The sequence below is a fragment of the Nothobranchius furzeri genome, chromosome 6 (genome assembly GCF_043380555.1).
Source record: "Nothobranchius furzeri strain GRZ-AD chromosome 6, NfurGRZ-RIMD1, whole genome shotgun sequence".
NCBI lineage: Eukaryota > Metazoa > Chordata > Actinopteri > Cyprinodontiformes > Nothobranchiidae > Nothobranchius > Nothobranchius furzeri.
Window position 1 is genome coordinate 72,461,536 of NC_091746.1, and position 7,728 is coordinate 72,469,263.

Genomic DNA, 7,728 nt, shown 5'->3' on the forward strand with positions numbered 1-7,728 from the left:
CCGACACGTCTTCCAGTGAGGAAGCAGAGTCTGGGGACTTTGGGTTGGCCTCTCATATCTCTGGTGCTGAGGTCACTGAGGTGGTTAAAAAGCTCCTCTGTGGCAAGGCTCCAGGGGTGGATGAGATCCGCCAGGAGTTCCTTAAGGCTCTGGATATTGTGGGGCTGTGTTGGCTGACGCGGCTCTGCAATATCGCGTGGACATCGGGGGCAGTTCCACTGGACTGGCAGACCGGGGTGGTGGTCCCCTTATTTAAAAAGGGGGACCGCAGGGTGTGTTCCAACTACAGGGGGATCACACTCCTGAGCCTCCCTGGTAAGGTCTATTCAGGGGTTCTGGAGGAGGGTCCGTCAGATTGTTGAACCTCAGATTCAGGAGGAGCAATGTGTTTTTAATCCTGGCCGTGGAACACTGGACCAGCTCTATACCCTTAGGGGGATCCTGGAGGGTGCGTGGGAATTTGCCCAACCAGTCTACATGTGTTTCGTGGATTTGGAGAAGGAGTTCGGGGGGTCCTGTGGGGGAACTCCGGAAGTATGGGGTACCAGGCCCTCTGATACGGGCTGTTAGGTCCCTGTATGACCGGTGTCAGAGCTTGGTCCGCATTGCCAGCAGTAAGTCGGGCTCGTTCCCAGTGAGAGTTGGACTTCGCCAAGGCTGCCCTTTGTCACCGATTCTGTTCATAACCTTTATGGACAGGATTTCTAGGCGCAGCTCTTAATATATTTGTCAACTTATTCATATGTACTTTATATTTTTTCAGATTCCAGTGATCTTAGTCTAATAAATAGTTTTTTTAGAGCACTTTCCTTTTTACAAGCATTTTTAATCCTTTTTGTTAACCAAGTCTTCAGCATCACAGCCAGGTACCTGGACCTGGAATGGTTTGTTTCGAGTCCCTCTGGGATCAGAGGAAGGTCTGTGCAAAGGCGCACCTTTAACCCGACACAGGTCTGAACACCTGTGGTTGTTTGTGTCTCCATGATGAACCGACCGACTCCTGACTTCACTCGTCAGTGATGATGAATTTCATTTTAACGACCCTGGCGTTCCTGCTCAGTGTAAAGTTTGTTTACCACCATGAATGTTTTCATCTATCAGAAACGGATCAAAGATGAATGAATATGATCCCTCAGACGAAGGAACAGAGAGGGGTCAAAGGTCGGCCAGAGGCCTGTTAAACCTCATAACTACCCCCCCCCCCCTTTAGCTCTGATAAGATCACAGAAAACACAGAAAATGATCATTTTCTAGTCATTCAGACTCTGAAGTTTACTTTTCTACCTCTACCAGGTTTTTATTGTTTTATTCATTAATATCTTAAATATGAATAATTTAAAAGTTTAATTTATATTTATTCTCCACAAGCAGGAGGAACTTCATCACACAGATGAACAATCAGGTCCGAGGATGAAGAACCGATGATGATGAAGGTGGTAGCGCGGGTTATCCAGTAACTGGAGGGTTGCAGGTTTGAACCCGAGTGGCTCCCGGTACAGAACGCTGCTGTTGTTTCCTCGGGCAAGACACTTAACCCTGCTGGTGGTGCTCAGCAGCCTCGCCTCTGTCAGTGCGCCCCAGGGCAGCTGTGATGTAGCTCACCATGACCGGCGTGTGAATGTGTGTGTGTGTGTTGTAAAGCAACTTGGGGGGTTCGGGATACTAGAGGGCGCTATATCAAAAACAGGCCATTTACCATTGAAACAAACAAGTTTATTTTCCAAACTCTGAGTTTAAAATGGAAGAAAAATATTCAGTTTGTGTAAAAATGTAAAAGTTTCCAAGACCGGGAAAACCTGCCAGACGACCCCTAGGCTGGGGTTAACTGAGGTCAAGTTTCAGGTGGAGACTTGTTTTAATTCCGTCCGTCTGTTCGTCTTCATGATGAAACGATCCTGTTGTGGATGGAACCAGTCCCGGCTCTGGTCCGTGTCCGGAGGGATTTCTCCACAAGGGTTGGTGTTTGGAAAGGATGAAGCTAATGAACAGAGATCCTCGGACGCCGTTGCGTTTTAGTCAGACGCTCTGAGTGCCGAGATCAAGTCTGACTTGTTGATATGTCAAAGAAGTAGAATTAACAGAAGTTCCAGTTGAGATTCTGGAAGTAAAAACTAATCAGCTGGTGACTGGAACAGGTCAGTTTCAGGTCATCCAAAACCCAAAATGTTTTCATTTTTCAATTAGTAAAAAAAATCATTGACAAGCAGCAACGTAGAAAAAAAATCCATCATTTCTTCTGATCCCTAACGTGTCATTAGCAATAAATGATGCCAGCAAAAGCTACTCGCCCTGTCGGTATCCATGAGAAACGGAACGGGTTCGGATTCACAATTCAGCAAATCCACATCGGCAAGCTGAAGCAGCACAAGGAATCGCCCTGGAAAACAGAACGAGTGCACATCGGGTATCGCCAGCGTAAATAACGGTGAGTTCATGGGCCGGGAAAAGTGGATTTGTGGGATTAGGATTTCTTGGCAGTGGTTTGTTCACACGGAAGGAAAAATATCTGCTTTTTGCGCTACGGGCCAGGGGTAAGCCGATCATACCGGATATCTGATCACCAGTTTTCTGAAGGTTTTCTAGTATCGGGAACAAAATATTTCCTCTTTTATTACATTAGGCTAAACAAAATTTGGACAGAATAAAAATAATGGGAAAATAAAACATACCAAGGATGGTTTGTAAAAACAAGGAAACAAAAATCTCCCTGGAAAACATCCATGGAGCCAAAGACCAGCTGGGAGGAAATCAAACATTTTTGCTGTTTTGATACCTGAGCTATGTCAACTATTTTACCTGCAGCCTTGTTTAATCTGACGTCAGAGCGTTTCACCGGCGGTGACAAACTGCTGAAACAAATGAATCATGTTGTCATCCTTCATTAGCTTAACATTTTCAGGCCTCTCAGCCGAACAATGAGCAGCTTTTTAAACGACTCCGAGTCTGTTCTGGCTCGTTTCAGCAGTCTGGAAACAAGACGAAACATCATCTGAGAAATAAGAAAAATAAGCGACTCAGCCAGCTGCTGAAGCTCATTCTGAGTTAGAATAAAGCAAGTGCTGCTAATTCCCACCTTAGAACATCGCGTTCTGAGGGGTTGACTCCAGATCTCCGGGTTAACGTGACAAAACTCGTTTCTTTCACACAGACTGACATATTACAAATCTTTTAATCTTGATTATTATAAATGAAACCGAATGAAAAACCTAAATTCAGTATCCCGGAATATTAGAATAACAATTAAGACCAACGCAAAACAAGGAATTTTGGTTCGTACGAACATGAAAAGTATGACCGTGTACAGCAGTCAGAGTTCAGTTGGGGCTTCTTTGGCTGGATTTCTGCAACAATTCGGGGTGGCATGGAGTCTAGAGCTGAAACAACTAATCGATTTAATCGATTATAATCGATTATTAAAATAGTTAACAACTTTTTTAGTCATCGATTAGTTGTTTAATAATCATATTTTACCGCATAAAGTCTATTTTTTACCACAATCTGACATCGGTTACAAGCTGTTAAATTTGCCGCCAGTGTGTGGCAGTAATGAGCCACTGATCTACCAGTGGAGCCGTAGAAGAAGAAATGAGCCAATGGGTGCCCTCGGTTTTCATGACGTATCACGTTACTGACGCTCATCTTGCTGTGAGAAAATGGCGGAACAAGAGGAAATACGGAAGAAAAATAGAAGCGACAAAACTGAAGAGAAACCCCGGACAAAAACCTCACGAGTATGGGAGCACATTTGAGACGAAAGCATGTGGGGGCTGATGCAGCAGAGGAAGAGCACCGCGGTCAAGTGAGCCGTCATTTGGAAGAGCCAGCCCGGTAAGTAACAGAAAATAAACAAGTTGGACTTAGTGTTTTAGCTGAGTTCGTTATAGTGGATGTTAAACATGTTTTTTTGCCGCGTCAGTCTGCGGTGTTCTACTTCTGATTGACTAGATGCAATCGTGAATCTCCTCCGTGTTGTGTATCATGCGCTTGCCAAATTTAGCACGTCTGTTTATAAGAATGTTCTCGTTAAGAGAAAAACGGCACAAACCCATAACTATGTTCCTCATTCAAAAAAGGACAACTCCGCGGAGAAAAATATACAGACAAGCTGTGTCCAGGTGAATATAACGCGGCATAGTTGTACACTTTCAATTTTTAAATACAGGAGAAATTCAGAAAAAGTCATTTTTTTACTATTAAAAGGCTGTTTTACTATCTAACGCTGTAAAACGCCTCACAACACATTTTTATCATGTTTCTTAAACAGTATTACACAAAATAAACATTTTTCACATTTCTCTGGCTAATTTAAACACTCCCGACTCAAAGTAAAAACCTCATGAGCTTCTTACTTAGAGCTTTTTAATAGTAAAAATGTTTTACTTTTTTTCTGAATATCTCCTGTTGCGGGCTATTTTGTAGAACGTAACCCTCAAAATAAATGATCACTGTATATTGTTAATTAATTCAAATAATATAATATTGATTTAGTGTTGTAGTGTGTGTGCTGCTTTATTTTATATGTGTACTTATTTCAGTCTATTTGTGTTTCTTATGCAGAAAAAAACAAGCAACGATGGACAACTACATGGGGAAGAAGACACTCACCCCCCAGCAATTCATACCACTTACAAACTCTATTCTAAACATGCTGGTAAAAGACATGAGGCCACTATCCATGGTGGAAGGAGCAGGCTTCCAGCTAATGCTAAAAATTATTCTGGACTGATATTTTGCACTGTTTAGCTCATTTTATTCTGCTGACTGTGTTCATGTGCAATAAAATAGATTGCAGTCAACTGCACAATTCTCTTATGTTTTTTTGTTCTTAACTGAAATGCATCCATCACTTGTATAGGTTAAATAGCTAAACAATAACAAACCGATTAATCGATTAATCGAAAAAATAATCGACAGATTAATCGATTATGAAAATAATCGTTAGTTGCAGCCCTAATGGAGTCCATCAGTCTGTGGCACTGCTCAGGTGTTATGAGAGCCCATGCTGCTCTGATAGTGGCCTTCAGCTCTGGTGTATTGCATCCTCCTCTTCACAACACCCAGTATGCAAGACATCTCACCTGGGCTAAAGACAAGAAGGACTGGGCTGCTGCTGAGTTGGCCAACGTTATGTTCGCTGACAAAAGTAAATTTTTCATTTCCTCTGTAAATCAAGGTCCCAGACTCTGAAGGAAGTGAGGAGAGGAGCAAAATCCAGGTTGCTTGAGGTCCGTTGTAAAGTTTCCAGTCAGTGATGATATGGGTTGCCATGTCATCTGCTGGTGTTGGTCCATTGTGTTTTCTGAGGTCCAAGGTCAACGCGGCCGTCTACCAGGAAGTTTTAGAGCACTTCATGCTTCCAGCTGCTGACCAACATTATGGATTTTATTTTCCAACAGGACTCGGCACCTGAACACAGTGCCAAAGTTACCAGTACCTGGTTTAAGGACCATGGTATCCCTGTTCTTGACTGGCCAGCAAACTGGCTTGAGTTTTTATTGTGAAGAGGATGATGCAATATGCCACTCAACAATCCAGAAGAGCCGAAGGCCACTATCAGAGCAACATGGGCTCTCATAACACTCGAGCAGTACCACAGACTGATGGATTCCATGCCAACATTTCCAAATGTCCTTTTTTGCATGGGTCTTAATTAATATTCTAATTTTCTGAGATACTGAACTTGGGATTTTCATTAGTTGTCAGTTATAATAATCAACATTAAAATAAATAAACATTTAAAATATATCAGTATGTGTAATGCATTAATCTAATATACAAGTTTCACCATTTGAATGGAATTACTGAAATAAATCAACTTTGTTGTGATATTCTAATTTTATGACCAGCACCTGTATATGGAGGTTTATCTCAGCAACTCCTGTAATGATGGAAGCACAATAATAATAATAAAAATGTTTGCACAACATAAAAATATGATATGGATGTTATTGATAACATGCTGCCACTTCAGTTAGCACAACACTTAGCATTGTACTTTACTTAACAGGGTCATATTTAACTTAACAGATTTTATTGCCTTAAATAAACTAATTGAAAACGAAGTTGGGACTATTAAATAGTTTATTTTAATTCCGTTTTTATTGGCTGAAAATCCCTGTTTTCATTTGTTGCTCCAAGCTAAGCCAGAAACTTTGAGCTAGGCTAACTGTACCCTAAACTCTGAGCTAAGCTAGGTTAGCTGTACCCTATTTTCTGAGCTAAGCTAAGCTAGCTGTACCATAAACTCTGAGCTAAGCTAGCTATAAACAGCTAATGTGCGGAGATTTAGACTCTTTTGTTTTGAGTTGAAAGGTACACCAAATACAACATGTTGTACAGCAATTTAATGAAAACTGATGATGGGTGTTTCGGCCATGCCAGTCACGTACTTTGAGATTTATACGCTTTTAAAAGTTCGTAATTAGCATGACTACAAACTAGATATCAGCACGTCGCATATGTGTGACGTCACCACAGAATCTCCTCTCCACTAACGTAGCTGCTACTTACCACACGGCCACATTTATGTTGTATTTTTTTCTCCTGAAGAAAGGATTTAAGTTCGCTAAACGTACAGTCATTTTCCTTCTGTTTCTCCCATAGACTGTTTCTCCGTGTCTGGTGCGATGACGTCACTTTGGTTATGTGCATTTGTAGTCCTGGACTTTCACATAAACCAGGGCTCTCAAGCCTCACGCAATGAGCTCAACCTAAGCCCCGCCCTCTGTGTAGCTGTCGGTCTGGCCTGCAGCCGAAGCTGCAGAACACTCCTCGTTATGGGAGTTTGTGCTTTAGGCAGTTATATTATTTGTGGTTATTTGTAGCAAGGTGGCTGTAAAATAAAATATAAACATAAACAGTTGGGAAAAGAGAGCGAGGTAGAGGGGCCACACCGGCCGAAGCATAGAAGACCTTTTAACTTGAGAGTTCTGCATAAACCCTAAAATAAATTGACCAAGGCTAGGCGACAATACACCTCCCATGTATCGTCACTCAGCTAGCTAAACGGCTAACAAACGGAGAACGGTAGAACATTAACATTGCAATACGTCTTGGCGGCTCCGATGACGTATCTCCTAGGCAACCGGGGCGGGGCGAAGACATCTGCGAGGTTCCTTGGCACTGAGAAACACCTCCCTATGTGCTAATGAGCTGCTTGCTGATTGGTTTGTTTAAACCAGAAGACCTCAGACACTGGAGACTGCAGATTGGAGGAGGAAGGGCTCGACATTGTGACGTTTTTATGAGAGAGAAGTTTTTCTCCGGCATTTTTAAACTTTCTAATTTACATAAAAAGTAGGTCACACAGGGCTTGGACTCTTTTAACAAGAAAATGTTGGTTTAGACACTTTGTCTCCTTTAATGGCATGAGGCAAGAATACATGTGGAATCTCCTTCCAGTATCTACGCCCAGCAGGGCTCTGAGCTGGTAGAACCGGGTCAGAACCAAACAGGGTGAAGCTGCTTTTGCCGATAATGCTGCTCACAGATGAAATCAGCTTCCTCGTGACCTCAAATGTGCAACAACTCTGGTACCTTTAAAATCAAGAGAAAACCTTCATGTTTTCATCCGCTTTTGAATGTTTTCTTATGCAGCACCTTCTGCGCGGTAACGGCTCAACCCTTAACTTTTTTCTGATTCTTAAACCTATGATTAATTTGTGTATTTAATTTAACCTAAATGTATTTGTGTGTTTTAATTGCACTGCCACGCTGATTTTAATGTTC

At 42.1% G+C, this 7,728-nt stretch overlaps 1 long non-coding RNA gene across 1 annotated transcript; it reads left to right on the top strand.

Moving 5' to 3' along the window:
- Nucleotides 1-1,189: 1,189 nt before the first annotated feature.
- Nucleotides 1,190-4,804, top strand: LOC139070379 (uncharacterized). Its single transcript, XR_011520907.1, has 2 exons — nt 1,190-3,828; nt 4,558-4,804. It is a non-coding gene; the product is annotated as an uncharacterized lncRNA (long non-coding RNA).
- Nucleotides 4,805-7,728: the final 2,924 nt, after the last annotated feature.